This window comes from Pseudoliparis swirei, chromosome 6 (assembly GCF_029220125.1).
Source record: "Pseudoliparis swirei isolate HS2019 ecotype Mariana Trench chromosome 6, NWPU_hadal_v1, whole genome shotgun sequence".
Taxonomy (NCBI): Eukaryota; Metazoa; Chordata; class Actinopteri; order Perciformes; family Liparidae; genus Pseudoliparis; species Pseudoliparis swirei.
The window spans coordinates 12,772,545-12,792,167 of record NC_079393.1 but is presented as its reverse complement, the minus strand read 5'-3'; the positions used below and the strand labels follow the sequence as shown (position 1 = coordinate 12,792,167).

Sequence of the window (19,623 nt, the reverse complement as noted above, 5' to 3'; positions counted from 1 at the left end):
TCTGCTTTATACAACTTTATACTCTATGCTTGTCATACTATGTTGAAAATAGAGGACCCATTTAAAAATCTAAGGGAGACTGAATGTCAAAAATACCAATCAAATCTTTTCTTTTCACTGAACACTAAACTCCAAAACATCATTAAAGAGGCCGGCTTAATCGCCAAGTACATCTCTACCAGAAAGGCCGTTTCTCTCCTGCTGCATGATGACGAAAAGCCACCGTAATGATGATACAACTATGGTACTGCATGTTCTTTCATAACCGACACAGTCATATTTCTCCTCTGTGTCATTGCGTCTTTATATCAGCCATTCAAGGATGCCAACGAGCTAACAGTCGTAATGGCTTCTCTGGACAGTTGAGTGCACACACCTTGTCCATGGGTGTATTAATTAAGATGGTAGCTTGAAACCACTTGCAATTAATGTACTGTATCAAGAGGCACTGTGCGCCACAATAGTGACTGGTAACCAAATGGTATCACTGCAATGGCACCTGGTCCTCAATAGGCATCGTTTGGCTACCTTTTGTGCCCATGTAGTGGGACGTCTTGCCCTGAAGCATTGGCCATCTGATCAGAGAGAGGGCTGAAACGCGAGGCTAAGAATAGGAGAGCATAGCCAGGCAAAGGATTCTAGTAATTATGCCCCACTGTGTGACATGATGGGTGAAAAGAGGAGAGGAACAGAGAAGAGAAGACAATAGTGAGGGACGAATCGGCGCAAGTCAGAGCAAGTTAAGTTTGTATTACACACCACAACTCACGAAACCACCGCCTTTTCTGATGCAAGGGGGTGACAGTCAGAACAATTAGTGGAAGGTCGGACGTAGAGGTCAAGATGGCAAGGACAGTCCAAGTACCTGATCTGGATCAACAGCCCTCAGCTTGCTGGGGGAGAGTTGGGGCTCCTGGTCAGTGCACGCACACGCTCCGATCAGGCATCAAACGCACAAGGCCATTTGCAGGATCTGGAGCCAAGGTCTTGGCAAGAGTCTGTCTCTCTGGGTTACGCAGACCTGCCCTTGAACTCCGTTCCCAGGGAATAGACTCATTCTCTCTTGAAAAGTCGAGAAAGGAAGCTATTATCTGACGCAGCCTGTGGAGGAGACGCTGGGCGACGAGAGAGAACTCAGCCAGGAGAATGAGGCCGAAGCAGACCACCAAACCAAAGTTTGTTTGCTCAGTGACTTTCGAGTTGTTTGTGTTTGTGTTTGTGTGCATGTGTGCTCCGCTGTGCATGTGCACTTCTCTGTGTGTGTGTGTGTGTGTGTGTGTGTACGTGCTTCATTCGCTGTATCACAGTGTATGTGAGCCCCTCACTGTGAGCAAAGGAAGGATGCAATTTACATTTTTGTGCACATGTACAGGAGCAGCAACACACACAAAAAAAGAGCCGTGCCTAAAAATAAAATGACTTGAGAATTAATTAAAGTCAGACAGTGTGCAGCAACAAACAGATGTGTCCTATTTAGGGCTAATATCAACTTGAGCTAACTAGTGTAGGGAACTTGTGATAGATGGCGTCTGTCCCTACAGCTCCAACATGCCTTAATTCTACCCAGCGATTCACAATGCCTGATCTTTTATTCCTTTATTCAAATCCCATCGATTGAATAGAGTGATCAGAGGTGTTGCCCTCTCTGGAAGAGCTTAATCTCCCCCCGACACATGGAAGACTCGCTGGACTTTGATGATGCAGCCGCATATCCTTTTGGGCTTTCAAACAACTCTGCGTGCGCCGCTACCTCCGCCAGCTGTCTGGAGAACAATCATTCAGTACAAAGCACTGTCAAGGCTTCAGCAAGCAGAAGCTTCACCCTGCCAGCCTCTAATTCACCCCCCTGCTCCTCCTCGCCCGGCTGCAATGCACTGTGGGATTGGATAACCAAATCCCAGATGCAATTAGTGGTGCTTTCAGAGGCCATGGTTTAAGCAATATGCTGGGATACTCTATTGTGCCCCTGTGCACTGGTTACTGGCACATTGGAGTATCATCAGATCTACTGTGCGAAAGACATTTACAAAAAGCTAAAATCATGGTGGACAATTCTCTTTGTTGCACTCATGGCTCTAAACAATGGCAGTCCTGAGGATTTTTAATTGATGGGTCTATTGTTTCTTTATACTCACTAAGGATAACATAATTACCCTGTTCATTATCCCTCTGTGGTTATGTTAAAGAGCCTGTTATCAGAGCCGATGCAAATGTGTCTTGCTTGCTCCTCTTGTTCACTTGATGTTGTTATGGTATGCAGCCTCTTGCATCTATGTGCCAAACTGCATCTTAAGGCATTTGTCTTGAAAGAGTGAGTCTGGGCCCAATGACATTCGGTCGATACCGAACGAGCAGTCGGTGATATATTTATCCTTCAAATAATCCTCAGGTCTGACTACTTCTCCATTAAAATGATAGATTTGACTTGAATAACACCCACACAGCAATGGATGTCAGAGCAGAAAAATGAGCCTGTGTTGTCACAGCAGGGAAAGAATGTCATCTGTGTATCAAATGTGATCATCTTCATGGGGGCGGGGTGTGTGTGTGTGTGTGTGTGTGTGTGTACTGTCTGGAAATAGCGTGTGACAGCCACACAGAACCCATCCCTCGGTGTGCCCATATCTACCTGGGAAATGACCATCCCCATCAGGCCGAGCCGGTCATCTGCATGTCAATGTAAGGCCGCCTCGTGTGGTCAGGTAGGGTGTGTGTGTGTGTAAACAAAGACAGAGAGAATCCTAGACTTGCTTATACACATGAAGTTTGCACTTTTAAACAAATACACACAAACAGTTTAAACAATTCAAACAAAGTGTTGCACAGGTATTTTTTCATTTCATAAATGCACACATTTAATAATGAACTATGATTATTTGAATATCCATTGCTCATATAACAAACTGAATATAACATGGCTAAATGGTCTGTAATATAATTGAAGTTGTACAGTATGAATGTACATCCATGTGGAACAGTTCCACTTCCCTTGGTAATGCCGTTCCTACCGCTTTTACTGGTAGCTGTTAAATAAATAGAGTTAAACAAATGAGTTAAATGCCTTATATGATCCACATGCCATTGTTACCGACTGTTTCTTAGTGAAATAAATGATGTGACAAAGTCCCACGCAGTTAGCTATCGCAGTGTTTCTTTCTCGTTTTAATATGAACATTAATAAATGAATACATTTTCAGTGGCTGTGTTCATTTGAATTTGTACACGCAATACACTTAAATTAAGTTAACATTTTCACTTCCTTTTAATTTGTTTCAATTGTCTAATTGCAGTTACATTTAAATAGTATCAAGTAATCCCAGAGGCCTGCTGGTACTTTTGACTGATTAAATCTTGTGTCTATTCCTATTTATTTTGTATTATCTTTTTAGATATACTCACAATGGGGAAAAAAGGTCAAGTTTACAATGTTTACTCTTTTATCAAAGTATAATACCTAAATGCAAGAGCAGTTTATAACATTTGATTATTCTGTGACTCGTGTTGAGTGTTAGTTGATTGCTTGTTTATGTCAATTACCAGGCAGCCACATGGCCCAGGGCATTAATTTGTCATGATTGTATTTTCACATTGAACTATTCCCAGGTTGAGCAACCATCTGACACAAAATATGGAATACAAATAATTAATATATTATTGGCATTTGAATCAGTCTCAAACCACCAATGAATAATAATCTACAGCTGAAAACTAGAAATACAATTTTCCGTAATGCACAAGGAGTTGTTCATATGAAAGTCATAATTGTAGGTTAGATGTCCAGCGTTTGTCTTTTTTTTCTGGCATAGTTTATTTTCCGACAGCACATCTTTTGAAATGTCTTCATTTGTTCCACAACAAAATAAGTTTTTTCAGCTATTAAAAGAGCAAAAAAGGCCACTTTTCTATTCCCCACCTGACAACGACATACAATTGCAACCGCAAAAATACACAATTATCTTGCCGTTTGCATTTTGCAATGCTGATCATATTTAAACAGGGCTTTGAAAAACCTGCACTTTTTATTCTGTCAAATAACTTTTGAGCATTGTGTTGGATCATGCGAAATTAAAACCCCATCCTATGATTGTGTGCTGTCTACTCGGGTTGAGAGGCTTTAGAAAATAAACTAGCTCCTTTTGGCTGCGTCGGAAGACAGAAACGGTGCTGACTTGCACACTTTTGAGAAGAGACTTCTACATTTGTATGGCTGAATCGATACAATTAAAATTGCCTTTTGCGTTAAGCAGTTCGCCTTCCAACTCAAAGTGGGGACCTCAGCAGAGTTGTTGTTTTCTCAGTCGACACCATTTACCTCAATTCTATCACCGCTGACAACCTGCTTGCAAACTTCAAGGCCAAGTGTGCATAAAACAAATCATTTCTGGGTGTCAGCAGATAATGTGGGGTACTGATGCAAATCTGTTTACCACTTTTCTCCCAATACATTCAAGGTGCTTTTGTGTTGCGCGCTTTGACGACGTGTCGTAGAGCAAAGAATGTGTGTGTGTGATGTGTGCGTGCTTGAGTGAGAGAGCCAGAAAGGAAGAGAGGGTGATTAAGTGGGAGCTTGTTTATATGCGCTTGCTTTAAGTGCGAGCAGGTGGATTTGAGGAAGCATCTGCTGTCTTTTAGTGGTTTTGAAGTTTATCTGCATCACATTTCAGACTATTTTGTGAATATGGGGACTAATTATGATTGGTCTTAATATTGTGTGTTTAGCACTACAGGATAACACGGATATCTATCCTCTTTGATTCCATATCTTTGCCCATTATACATGCTCCATCAATTGGTGGTTTGCCATTGCAGAATGAACTCGCTCTCCACTTCAGAACAGGGTTCTCTGTCTTTCCAAGCTGGGGGATTGTAGCCTGGATCTTTTTAATTTAGTCTCTGCTGTAAGTTCAGACGACACAGGAAAGTTGTTGCGTTCGGTGCAGCGTCTCCTGCTGACACTGTTTTATCTTTCAGAGCCTTAGTTCACCCTCGTGTTCAGCAGCCCGCTCTTTAATTATGATTAGGCTGTTCTCACTTCTCACCCTCCTCATCGCTCAATTATAGCACACTATTGATTTGTTCCTGGAGAAACCATCAAGGATGCACAGCCAGGAAATCACTGATATGCTCTCTAATATGATAAATGTGTTTTAATCTGACGTTACATTAAAATGCCATTTTACACTGCTACTAAATTAATGATCAGAATAAACTAGTTTGGCGGTTGGAATCAGACTGGCCCTGGATCCCCTGTTATTGGTCAGTTTTCTCTCAAACTTTGTCCTCATATCTAACGTACCCATTTCTTTAAATGGTACTTATGATAAAACAACAAATCATCAACATCATCATCATCATCATCATCATCACAATCCATAACAGAGGTTTGTTTGCGATGCTTTGTTTCTTTCCGGTCAAACATCCTCCCCGAGGTCCCTGTACAGTATAAATAGGATCCCAGAGCAGCAGTCGGTCGGTTATAGATGGTTTGTGCAGTGGCACCTTAACGTGAGCGTCTCACGTGGACGGAGGACACAGGCTTGCAGGCGAGCTGGGCCACAGAAAGGGAGCATGTGGCAGTGTCAGCAGCCTAGTGCGGCGTGGCCAGGTTTCCCGGGGCGAGGGCTACGCTGCGCTCCATACGGAGGGCCTGTGCCGGGAGCCCGGGGGCCATGCAGTCCCAGGTCAGCAGATGGGCCTGTGATTATTATTTCCAGGCCTGTCTTACCTGACCACTTCCTCACGCCGTGAACAGCTGTTTCACTCGCTTCACTGAGACGCTACATGAGCAGCCATTTCTCTTCTGTTCTTTACTTTGTACATAGTATAAATCTTTACGGTGACCCCGCTCTGGGCTCCATCCACCTGTGTCTTACCTCGGGCAAAAGCTCCCCTGGAGGGTTGTTTTATCTTTTTTCCTTTTTTTCACCAACGCAGGAAAAGAAAAATTGGGATTGTTTTCTAGACAATGCAACGCTTAATTTTTTACCACCAAAGCCCAACCCGCCATCTGTGGCTTTGGCACAAGAAACATGTCATGTTGGTGACATACCATCATCCATAACACTCTTTCTACAATTTTTGGTTTTGATACTTTGCATTTGTAATGATGCTGAGGCTTGTTGAGAGGAAAATATGTTTTGGGGGTTTCCTCTTGACAATGTAAAACAGATGTGTCATTATAATGTTTCAGAAGACGGTTGATGTATTGCAAGTTGTTAGAACGTGCCATTTCTCTTACACCGTGTCAGGTTTAGCAATCACATATTGCAGACTATGGTGCTTTTGGATGAATACCCTCTTTAGTCAACCAATTCATCACACTGCAGGGAATATTGTTCTAGAGCACCTGGTGTTCAGACTATTTCTGTGTTCTAAACACTGTTGGTACAAACCATTTGTTCTCCATCCAACAAAGCTTGCAAAGCCTCATTACTGCGCCATTATTCTTAGAGGATTTTGTACCGATCTTTAATATAACTGTTATAGAACACATTTTTTGCTTTGCATTTCATTTAGCATTTACATGTTTGGAAGTCTAAAAAGGGTGATTTTATTTCAACGTTATTTAACTGACTGGATAGAAATGTGATAATCCATGAACAAAGAGTTCGCGACAGCGACGGTTCTGAAAAGGTCTTAAAATGGCTTTTTATGAAAAGGCTTCTGAACTTTTTGAGCAGAATGTTATATTGGACATCATCGGCTATCTGTTCAATACACAAACAGACACAAACAGCCTTTGAAATAATGACATCAAAAGTAATATCATCTTTCTGCAATCGAAAAGAGAACTATTATTCCAGAGAACAAATAGTTTTAGAAAGTAGTTTAACGGCAACGCAAACCAACGGGAGGGAAATATTTCACCTGGAACACAAAGAGAACTGCTGAAGCAGTTTTAAGCCCCTCAAATAATTCAACATAGATTGAAGCACTGAATGAATGAGTAGAATCTGACTTATTTATTGATGGAAATGAAATGGCTGAGAGAGGGGATTTCTTTGAAATGCGCAACATAAAATAATAGATTTTGTGAACTGTATAAACTCTAAATCCAAAGAGAACGAGGGAGGAGACGGACCACATTGTGAGTATCCTCACTCTGGTAAAAAAGAACCCCTTGCTTGTTGGAAAGAGGGGGAATACTCCTGTAAAGTCAGGTGGCTGCATGGCTTTCACCAGAAGGCCCCGACCACTGGGCTGTTGATCAGAGTCCTCTTTTCAGACGGCTGGTACATTTAGATTCCCAGCTCCTCCCTCAAATCGCACAGTGTGCTCTCAAGGAAATGTGTGGAAATGAATTATGGAAATTTCTGATGGGAAACTTGGTGCATTAGTGTTTCATTTAGCTTGCTCGAACCCTGAAGCGCTGCTCCAACCTATGAGGGACAGAGCTGGAAATATAACTCTCAGCGGCGGGGAAGCCCACAGGGGTGCGTCTCCCAGTCAGGGCACGGGGCAGTCCATTTATCTGCCAGTGGCCTGGGCCTGTCTGATACAAGCTCTCTCACAGGTGGATTTATCACCGCCGCCTGGAGCTGCAGCCCCACAAACTTGATACAGGCCTCCATTTGTTATACCGGCTAAGCACAGCAACCTCTGCTAACTCTCCTCAACCTCTGAAACTCAGCGAGCACTTCTCCGGACAGGTTTTATTTGTGTCATTGTTTCATTTTGAAGTTGTTCAGCAACTTAAAAGGGAACACATCTTTGTTTACTGCACTACTCAATATATTAGTGTATTACTGCACATGTGGTGAAAGTGTTTGAGTATTTAATATATTTTACAGATTTCTATCTTTTTTTAAAGAAATATTAGATTCTCACCCTTCAGTGTAATCCCCTGGTAATGTAACATATTACAACACTGCATAAGGAAGTACTTTGAAATGTTTTTTCTTTGTACCCTTTTTGGGCATTTTATACATTTATTTGATATCTTACAATTGAACGGTGCTAACAGTGTTTACAAGAGGGAACCAGAGGGTTCATGCCACGCTGGAGTTATCGGCCATAACTGCTGTATGAGAGCCGTGCAGAGAGGCGGCAGTGAGCCGACCAGTGGGACACGCACACATGCACCCACATGCTTTAAAATACCTAAAATAATTTGCATCTGCGGCCCGTTGCCATGGCGTCAGACAACACACATGCCTATGCTGTCGGATGTTTGCAGATCTCGGTGGATCAAGAAAGACGTGTAGCATGAGTTACAATGTATTTATCATTTTGCTCATCAATGCATCACCTTCTGTGCAGCATTACAATTTTGTAGCAAAAACACACACAATGATGCCATATTGTACGACTGTGAGTAAAATACAAATAAATGCATTTCCACATTAGTAGCTTGCACATATGATTTTGTTCCCCCTGTAGTTACTGAGGAGAGTCTGTAAGTTGTGAGGTGAAGACGGCTCACTACATCTGCAACAAGCATTACCATATACAGTACCACTGAGGGCCCTGTTGTGCGCCTCAGCGAAAGTGTAACAGAGGAGAGGGGAGAATGAATTTGCCACAGGTGTACGTTTTCCCAGAGAGGTTTGGAAATGTAAGACGACATAGACGGTGTATGTGTGTTCAAGAAAAGCCAGTGTGCACCGACCACTTTGAGGCATCACTAATGCTGTTTTTTCAACAAGAGTTGACACAAGCCAACAATAAATTGACAGAAAAGCAGTTTTCTTTTGAAATGCTGTATGAAGAAAAATGTCTTTCTGTCCCTTCGGCCCTTTTCGTTTGTCATTTCTCCATTATGTGTGGCGCTGTGGTCGAACAAGTATACATCTGAATAGTAATCTGAAAACATTGTGAACATTGGTACAGGAATTTGTATCGTTGAATATGATTATAGTCGGGCATTTACTGTCAGTGTCAGTCACACATTGACAGTAAATGTCAATGTGTGCATTGTAGCATTTACAGCACATATTTCCCTTTTTTAATGAGCTTATATCATCAAACTCAGCTGGGCGTCTGGCTAAATCAGCAGGTACAATTTAAAAAAACAAACAAAAAAACCACTGTAAAGATTGTTTGTTGTAAAGATCCTTAAAAAGGAAACGTTTTACTGTGGTTAATGGGTATCCCCACGTCCTATTCTGCAGTGTGTTCTGTATGATTTTTAATCACACAATAGATTCATTTCCTTGTTATATCATAACGCAGCGAGGGCAGGACCTCTTTTTCTGCAGTGAAACATCAAAGGCCAAACATGATTGCTTTGGCATTAATAGACTATAACTAGTGTAAGTTATATGACCGTGCCAGTTATTCATTTTCTCATTTCAAAACAAAGTCACAACTTGACCTTAATGCTGCAGAGGTAAAAAAAATCACATATTGCAGTTTTAGTTCCCGGAAACCTTCCAACCTGCTCGCTACATTTCAAACTGTTAAATCTAAATGCACCGTCAGCTTGATTCTGGCAACAAATATCTCTTTTAAAGAAACACATTGTGGCAGCCAACTGGTCCCCGTGTAGGAGGCGAACCCTTCGGCCAGCGGCAAGCTGGTCCCAGCCTGCTGGCAGCAGCAGCACCGTGCCCACTTCATGCTCGAGCCACACCTCCACTCACAGGCCGTCGTGCCAGCCTGCAGTGCGTACCTGGCAAACGGCGCAGCGGCTTGCCAAGGAAGATTTATTCCCGGTGTTTGACCTACTTGAGTTTGCATCTATATTAGTGAAGGAAAGAGTTCGGTTGTCGGGGAGAGAAAGGTCACAGAGATCCCAGGTCTTCCTCCGATGCATCAGGATGATGGAACTGGCTAATTTAACAGGCAACAGTTGTCCCCTCGGCCGCTACAGATGGTGGTGCACTGCAGCTCAACTCCAAGCCGTCTGGAAACATAGTCAGACCACACTTATCAACCCTTAGCATCTATATATATATTAGCTGTACAGGTGCAGAGAAACTTCATTACTCTATCAATATTTATAGAATTATTTCTTTTTGTGCAAACAACAAAAACAGCTCTGCATGACATTCTGATTGGATTGTTGATGTTATCAATATTACCCTCAACTTCCTCAGCTGTCTATATACTTAAAGAAAGTAATTGTTAATATTGCAGAGTATATTCTGTATTTGGGTTCAAACACGTATGAAACTATGCGCCCTATGTGGTGCTTCTATAGCGTGGACCCTTTGACATGTATCATTTCATATACGCTTTCCTCTCCCTCAGTGTGACACACCAAGGGACTTTTTGATCTTGACTGTAATTGAAAAGTTTCAACATGTACTGTACACATAACGGCTTACAGTTTGAGTTTATAATGATGCCCGCCAAAAGGAGGAAGGAGGAAAGAGAATAAATTCCATCAACTGATGAAAGTTCCTCATTGAATGGAGCAGCTGCAGCGCTTCACGGTCCCAAGTCACAAACGTGGCCCGAACATTCTGCCCTTGACTTTAGTCTTCAGTCGTTCCCATTGTAATTACACCTTAGAAATGTACTACATTGCATTAGGTGAGAAATAATTGCTTTCCCATATGCTCCTTCTGGATGCGTGTGTATTTTCATACATAAATAGATTGCATATGGGATGCTCACTAGTCATACCAGGATATGCATGCCGTGCAGCTGTGGGTTCAGAGTCCTGGCAGCTTTTTTTTTTTCTTTTTTTTTTTGCAATTCAAGATCGGTCAAAGTGCCATGCGATTAAATTGTGTTTAAGCTCCATGAAATATTTTTTTTAGACTCTACTAAATTGGAAATTCACATAATGATATAAAATGATTTTAAAAAATGCAATGATTTTATTTTTAACTATACAGAAACATGCTGAGTTCTGATGTTATTGTGGTGAAAACTCCTTTTTGACTTTGTAAGGCGCACACTGTTGGCATGCTGTTACACAATCCATTTCGACACTCGGCTCGGATTTAAATAAACTTCTAAATTGCAGATTTAATTTCTTCAGCATTACCTGAAGCCGCCCTTAAAGATTGTCTCACTGCTCCTCTCCAGACAGACGCTCACACTTTTATATGTTTGTATCGGCTCAGGTTAGTTCTCGTTACATAGCTGCCAGTCACATTTCTTTTTTTAGATATGAGAAACAACAAACTTTATTTAAAAAAATATGAGAATCTTTGAAATATTACAAAAAATAATTACAACTTGTGTCTGTGTATTTAAATGAAATATGTTAATAGATCAATCTTATATAAACATTTGTCAAATGGAAGTTAAAATAAAGTGAATTTATTTTTAACTGCAGGGAAGTTGCATCACCTTTGAATCTGTATCTTCCTTTATTTTAACGTGTTTACTTTCTCTCCTGTAAATCACATTAATCCTAACTGAAAAGTTAATGGTGCAGAATGTTTCTTCTAAATACTTTTCCCTGTCACAACAACAGCACTGTGTTCAATGGCCGCATTAAAACACTACAGGTAAGTCACCTGACACTAAACCTAAAATAATGTGATGTCTGTGGAATGAGACGCAAGAGAAATGTGCTGGTGCGCCGGGTAATTTGCATGATAGAATAACCCTTCCTTGTGTTTGGGAGGAGAAAAAAGAGCTAATGTATGCAGTGTATTTGTGGTCATGCTCTTCAGTTTTTATCACCTAGAGACTAGCATTAAATCACCTCACTGGGGGAATGAGTCGCAGGAAGGAGAAAGAAAAGGAAGCAGCTTCGGATCTAATGAATTCTTAGGAGAATAAACACGCCTTTGAATAAAGCCCTAATCACGAATTAAGTGGTTGTTGCCATCATACCTTTTGTAGAACATAGCCACACACCTGTGAATGTGTGTGTTCAAATTATTTCCTCAGCTCTGGCAACAATGAGAAACAGATAAGAGGTAAGCTACCCAGTCCTCAGCCAGTCCGCGTGTAAAGATAGGGCAGGACTCATTTCCCAACTAATCCCTCGTCTCAATCCCTGCTTCATTTGCTGTGCAGACCGCTGCTTCAAGGGTCAAACCCACATCACAGGGAAGCTGTCCATGCCGCACGAAGGTCACCTTTGGCTTTTCTTTCTCGTTAGTTAAATAAGCTTCGTGATAAGGCAATATGATAAATGACCTGATATATTCAGCTCACTCCCAAAACCGCCTGTTCATAACCCAAGTTTTCTTTTTTTGTACCCATATTGGTCGAGGAACTTGCCTCATTGAACAAGGTAGAGCGACCAGTAGAGGGTACGTTTTTCTCAGTGAATAATCCCACTGAGCCTTCTTTGAAGGAGTTCTTGCGCCAGGAAGGTGGATAGGGCAGATTTTAATCAATACAGGAAAACAAGGAGCTCAGGGGACGTGAGGAGCCTACCAGTCAGGATGAAGATTAAACACCTCTGTCTAAAACATACTCGGCTCATGTCAGAAAGCCCGGGTAACTTCAAATCCATCTATCAAAACGGTATCAAACTGTGTTTTTCTAACAAAGCAATGTTATATGACATGTATTCTCCCCTCCAGCTGTAGGTGAGCAAGTGGATCATAAATCATAGCAGACAAAGCTCAGCTTGACCTCTAAACGGTTGTATATCAGGCTATTCTGATTCAGTGTGGATGTCTTTTGGCCTCAATAGGTGTACTTACTTTATTTGAGCTTTGAACAATGCTTTTCCCAGAGGGCCGATTCTGCATCGCAGACAATCTCCAGTTTTGTGCAACAACTCTTTCTGTACTTTTCAGAGCGACCCGAGAAGTGTAAGTGTGATGCACCATTTCTCAAGTCCGACAGTGCACATAAGTTATTTTTGTGTGTATTTGAGTTAATGACTGATTTACAATTGTCACGGGAGTATGAGGGTGGACGCAAATGCACGACTCAGGAGACAGAACTGGAAAATAATTAACTTTATTCCAAGTACCGGCAGGAACAAAACAGACGGGAACAGATAAATACACTTTCAGCGTTTCTCAAAATGCGTACTTTCCTCTACTTGTGGACTCGTGAAACGTCATCAGTCCGAGTACATGTTCCAATTCAAAGTTCGCTTCTCGCAAAGCACGGTCACTTTCCGGAGGATGCATCAGAGGAGACTTGTGCGTACTCTGGCCAGCATATATCCCAGAATGCATTTCACCAGCAACCGGAAACAGTAGCGGAGGAGAAAATAAACTACTGACAGTTGACTTTTTATAAATACTACTGTTGTTGAGTCACGGAATGTAATTTTAGGATGTTTTGTTTATTTGACTGTAAAAAATAATTTACAGTGAATAATAAGAGTAAACTTAGGAGCAAGTCAGCTGCTGTTCCAATCACAGAAATACCGTCCTCCCGTTCTCCCATCCTCCGGAGTTTGGACTCCCAAGACCAGACTCCCAAGTCCAGACTCCAAAAGAACACAAGTCTGTACTCGTGTACTTTGAATTGAGAAATGCCGTCCGTAACGCTGGAGGGCTTGGTCAAGAAGAACACAAAACAATCTGGCAGAGGGCAAGTGAGGGAACTTAAGTAGACGGGGACTAATGAGGGAATGGGCAACAGGTGAGATGGGCATGAAGACCAGGTGAAGGTAATGAGGGAGTGATCAGAGGCAGGTGAAGGGAGTTGGACTGACGAGATGGGAAGCAGGATCTGGAATGACATGATAGTTAGTGAGACAGGATGAAAACAACTAATACAAAAGGAAGGTATGGAGCTAAACTGTTACAACAATACATTAAGCCTTCATTTGCAACATGTGTCATCTGCATAGAAAGCTGAGTTATGCTCAACATGCTGGAACAGCCCCAATGGATACATTCACCACACTGAATAACAGCCTTCCTGGGGAATGTAAGGATGCAGGGATGGAGGTCGCCGTTTTGAGGGATTTTGCCCTAGCGCACATATTTCTCTTGTGTTAATTAGACACTCCCAGTCACGTTGGCTGCGAGGCTGCTTTTGCTGTGAAATAATGTCTTTGATTAAAAGATCCAGCACTCACGAGAAGGCCTGGTTGATAAAGCCACACTCAACAGTCAGGGGACCCCCCCCAGCTCTCTAGAAGCCCCCTCCCCCCCTTTTCACCTCTTTCCTTAGACTAGAGAACAAGGAAAGAACAAAGTTGCCTGAAGTGGCCATGCTGCTCATTTCATAAGCAGCCTCGCCACTTTGACTCATTTAAAAAGATGAAAGACGGTAACTGTAATATTTGAAGTGGTGGCCACCGCGGCTGAACAACATGAGAGCCTTTCAGAGAGAAGTTTGAATGTGTTTTATGAGATACACTGTATAAGAACATGCTGGCTGGAGCATGAAATGCAGCACAATAAGAGAAGCGAACGCTGTCACAGACCCGTCTGAGAAGACTCGGGCCTCTTCTTAGAACTGTAGGTCACAGTCAGAGGGCCCAGCTGAATAATTGATCAATGAATGTGCAGTGAAAACAGAAACACAGCTTAGCACTATATTTCCCCTCTCCCCCTGTAATGTGCATTGAATCCCACAGATCCATCAGCTGCATGCAAAGCTCCGCTGAGCAGAAAGACCTCCAAGTTCACTTCAATTATTCAGCATCCCTCCAAGATTATGAATTATTGAGCAAAAAGTATGTCACATACACGGCTATGTACTGTAGCTCGCTGAAGACGGCGCCCACTTCGTAGATGTGTGGGAGATCTGTGTTTGTGTGGAACAGCGGGCAGACGGGCACCATCAAAGCTCTGGACGGTCAAAACTGAAGATGAGAGCTAAACCTGTAATGCCATATTCAAGTGGCTGAATTAAGGAACGATGAAATGAAGAAAACTGCTTGCCGTGTCAACCGTTAGAGTTTAATGCGGCGACCAGGCATGAGGGAGCACCCCACCGTCAAATTGTTTTTAATTAGGTAAGCAGTTTCCAGAGTGGTAGATTCATAACTAGACTATTAATTGTTTCTTCCGCACCGTGGCAAAGTTCTGGCCTCACGAGTCTGTGCTCTCTTTGGGGCTGAGAGTTGTTTAGTTTCAGCTGCCATCTGCTGACAGCATGCACAGCCAGCATCCGTCCAATCACCCTCTCTGATGGGATGAATTGTGCCCAGGCCTCTGATGAAGAGTTGGGGTTTGCTTTTCTTGGCTTTAGTGGAGGAGGAAACAGATGATACAATTAATTATCAATAGGTCCCTCTGTAAATCAAAGCCATTTTGGCAGCCTGTGACAAAAAAAAAAGCCAACTCAACTGCCTGCGAGTCTTTGCCATCTCTTCATTGCTCATTCTCAACAACTGCTCTCTGGCCGCCTGCCTCCAGTACAATCCACAAGGTGTTTGAATAGAGTGTTCAAATATTTTTACTGTTGATTCTTTGCCTCTCATTTTGAATTTGAAGGCGTTTTTCTCTGCGGAAGAGTGGAGAACCACTTGACTGAGTCCATTCAACCCTCCTGCCCATCACCACGGCTCTAATGAGCATTGGCTGTGGCCGAGGCAGGGAGGCCGATAGAAGCTCATTATCTCCATGCCCATGCTGGCCTCCGTATTCCTGTTTGTAATGAGCCTCTCCTTTTCTTATTGGAGGGTAAACATTTACCCAGCGGAGGCGAGCCTTGACCATTAGGCGCTGGGGAGCTGTGGTAATCGAAAGAGGGCCCCGCTGGAGTTCTGCCCACCACCCTGCTCGACGGAATAACTCACTCACTTTGTCATTAACCCTTTATTGGAATTTACAACTGTCTGGGGAGTATTTCTCTGCAGAGGGTGAACTCTGGCTTTGGCCTTACAAAGCAGAGGCCATTAAGCAGGGTTTTCACAAGCTAGATGGACTTCGTGGACAAGCAAGCAATGAATTGTAAAACTGCCAAGGAGAATGTGTTCAAAGTGTTAAACACACGGCAGCATCCACCTTTGACACAGGAGCGGTGGTGGTCATCGGTAATGGCGTTATGGTGCATTTCTCGCCAAAGTGATCCCCTGGGTATCTATTCATGGGCACGAGTCCTGGTGCAAACTGACAAAAGAAGGAAACGGAGAGGTGATATTTAAGTATTTGGGCGGGTGAGTAGCGTCGTTTCTCCCGAGGTTTAGGACGGTACGAGCGTGTCGGCTAACTGGTGGGCAAGTGACAGTTTTATAGACGAAGATTGTGTTTTCATCAGCTCCCCCGCTGCGTGTTGGAAAAGCAACACATGTGATGGTGATGGAGTGTGTGCAGCCCTTCATCCTTATATTAGGGACTCTAGGGGGAGGAGTCGGGTGAGCTCTCTAGGGTAAGAGGGGCTCATTAGGCAGCCACTGCCTCCCCATAACCCAGCTGGGTCTGAGTGCCAGCAGACTGGGCAGCCATCTCTCTCTTCATCTCGCTCCTCTCTCCCTCTTTCACACTGAACTGCCTTGTTTTTCACATTCATATCAGATAATATAGACTTATTATGTATTTATAACATATACATATATGTGTATGATGGATAGTATGAGTCATCTTTAAATGATCAGTTAGTGAGGAGGAAGAAAAAGATAACCCTATTCTACTTCACCTGAAAATGTGGCGGTTGCAGCAGCCGTGGGGCTCCGAACACAAACTCATTATCTCTTTTCGTGAGCGATCCAAATATTATTTTCATGAGGAGCGCATGTTATGTTTTGACTTCTTTTTCCTCCCCATCACACGCACCATTAGGAGGCAGTCACTTCCAGGGCAAGTGTAACATTTTAATTCTCAAAGAGCTTCTCAAGAAACCAGCGGTCACATGCTTGTATGCTTGTTAGTGCTCTGATGAGCCACTTTGCCTCCCTTCGTCTTTTGGTAATTATACACTCAATTAGCAGCCTCTGTGTGTCTGTTGCCTTAAAGCTAATATTTTATTATTGATGCCCTTTCTATTACAGAGTAGGTGCACATTCTTCGTGGACTTTGTTGTGCTGAGCGAGTCAACGTACTAGTTAGACGGTTGTGATGTGGGAGACGGTCCTTCATCCAGAAGGTCTCAGTTCAGGCCCCCATGACAGATACATCCATCGTTTTGAAGTGTCCTTGAGCAAACGTGTGAATCTCCACCAAACCAGGCCCCACTGGTCTGGTGCTGACCCTGTACCTTGACCACGCTGCAGGGAGCAGGCAAGCAAACATTGACTTCCTGTATCACAAGACAATACAGCTTAATCTTACCCAATAGATGTGAAAACAGGGAAAAGCACAGTTATTTCATTTGTAGCCTTCAAAGGGATTGAACAAAAAAATGTCAACGAGGAATTATGCTTTATGCAGCAGTTGTAATGCTAGGGGGTCTGCTCAAATTACTGCCGACCACGTTCCAACGCTGTGGACAGCCTGTCTTCAAATTTAGGCGGCTAAGCGGGAGAGTCAAATTGGAATTCCAATTCTATTAAGAAGTCATGCCCAGCAGCAAATAATGCCAAATGGGCCCAGTGCAATGGAAAAGAAGACCATTATAAAGCAGAAATATTAAAGCACTGCTGATCTATTTGCTGAAGATAAACGTAGCATATGTCTCCCAGTGCTGTCTCGCCAGGGCCTGCAACAACGAAGATGTGTCTTTTGGAACTTGACTAAAAAGACACGTTAAGATCAAAGTCAAACGGCTCTCGAGCTCTGCAGATGTGATGAAATCTTTTACCGCGAGGAAGAATAATACATTTTTTTGATAATAGCTGTGCAACATGAAACAATGCACTGTCTGTTTCAGCAGTTTTATAATTAACAAGACACTGCAATGGAAATCTGGCCCGTTTTGGGATTGAAGTAGTGAGGGTGTAAGACACTATCTGGATACATTGTTGGTGCTGTATGCCATTGTACTGTGTGTTCAAAGATGACGAGCCATCATATTACCACCTGCAAGGAGATGTCCAAGCACCCTGATGCGTCGATTATATCTTCCCGATATGCAGCTCTTGTCTGTCGATTTCTCATTTATAGCCGTTTGCCTCCTGACAGTTCATCAGGTTCTCATCTTCAGGCCAGGGATGAGCCATCATCAGACCACATCAGGCATGGAGAGGCAATCACAGCTGGGCCTTTTTTAGTCATGGTGTGTTCTCCCAATGACAAGCCCACTGGCTGTGTGTTGGTTCTGGGTGCGTTTGTCTGCCTGCCTCCACTGTGGAGCTCTTCCGAGGTACGCAGATAGAGACGGGGGAGGAGACAGACGGAGAGTCAAACACATCAGGCTCATTCATCTGTAACGGTAACCAAGCGGTGTATCACACCAGCCCACTCCACTATCATGCTGAGAGATATACCTGAGGACTGTCACACTGTCCGCGAAGCAGCCCGGCTGCACCAGGACCCACAGATGGCTCATTCTGAGCACACACCGACGGGTCTATATCAGTGCCTTGTCAGAGAGAGAGGCTACAGCTACAGTTTATTGCGCCACAGATGTGGTCAATCATGGAGAGAGCTGAGGAGATGCACAGCACTGCTAATCATATGTGGACGTGCGGGACGCAGAGAACGATTTACGGTGACGTGCAGTCATTCTGTCGGCGTTTTGTCCTCCAAGTGCGTCGGCTGTATCCAGATAGCTGTTATCACATGAAAGACGTCCTTTATGTGTGTAACCTGTGGAGAGGTGGGAAGCAATACTGTAATAGAGCGGTTATGATGGACGGTTGGGACGGTTCGGGGCTTAGATTTGAATGTTGAACTGTCAATTCTGGTTGACACCTGTGTTATTGTGTGTATATATCTGCGCTGTATGTCCCCCCCCCCCCCCCAAAAAAGATATAAGCCTGCTGTTGTCTGAACTTTGAGGTATGGAAGAGATGATCAAAAAATTAGTTGTGTTACTGTAAATTTGCCTTAATTGTATCACTAAGGCAACGAAAAGTTCCATATGTTATAACTAAGGTAATTTAAAGTTCTGTATGTTATAACTAAGGAAATTTAAAGTTACATTTGTTATCACTAAGGTAATTTAAAGTTCCTTAAGTTATCACTAAGGTAATTTAAAGTTCCTTATGTTATCACTAAGATAATTTAAAGTTCTATATGTTATCCCTAAAGTAATTTAAAGTTCTATATGTTATCGCTAAGGTAATTGAAAGTTCCTCATGTTATCCCTAAAGTAATTTAAAGTTCTATATGTTATCCCTAAAGTAATTTAAAGTTCTATATGTTATCGCTAAGATAATTTAAAGTTCTATATGTTATCCCTAAGATAATTTAAAGTTCTATATGTTATCACTAAGATAATTTAAAGTTCTATATGTTATCACTAAGGTAATTTAAAGTTCCATATGTTATCACTAAGGTAATTTAAAGTTCCATATGTTATCACTCAGATAATTTAAAGTTCTATATGTTATCACTAAGGTAATTTAAAGTTCTATATGTTGTCACTCAGATAATTTAAAGTTCTATATGTTATCACTAAGGTAATTTAAAGTTCTATATGTTATCGCTAAGGTAATTTAAAGTTCTATATGTTATCGCTAAGGTAATTTAAAGTTCCATATGTTATTGCTAAGGTAATTTAAAGTTATATATGTTATCACTAAGATAATTTAAAGTTCCATATGTTATCACTAAGATAATTTAAAGTTCCATATGTTATCACTAAGGTAAAATAACCTGTTTGAGCTCATCTCTCATCTCTGTATTTCAGTACATTCTGTGGTGAGGAGTTTTTGCTATTACCTTAGGTTTATCATTTATTTTCCTTGCAAAAGAAGATTTGTACGCCACAGGTGTAAAGGAATATTCTTTTAACTGGCTTATTCATGGC

At 42.3% G+C, this 19,623-nt stretch overlaps 1 protein-coding gene across 2 annotated transcripts in view; it reads right to left on the bottom strand.

Annotated features, from left to right (window-relative positions):
• The window catches only part of LOC130194877 (talin-2-like), a 99,383-nt gene extending 98,287 nt beyond the window's left edge, over window positions 1-1,096 (bottom strand). For both annotated transcript variants that reach the window (XM_056416084.1, XM_056416086.1), the window contains exon 1: window positions 866-1,096. The gene's annotated coding sequence lies outside the window, so the exon portion shown is untranslated. The remainder of the gene's footprint in view (window positions 1-865) is intronic.
• Window positions 1,097-19,623: the final 18,527 nt, after the last annotated feature.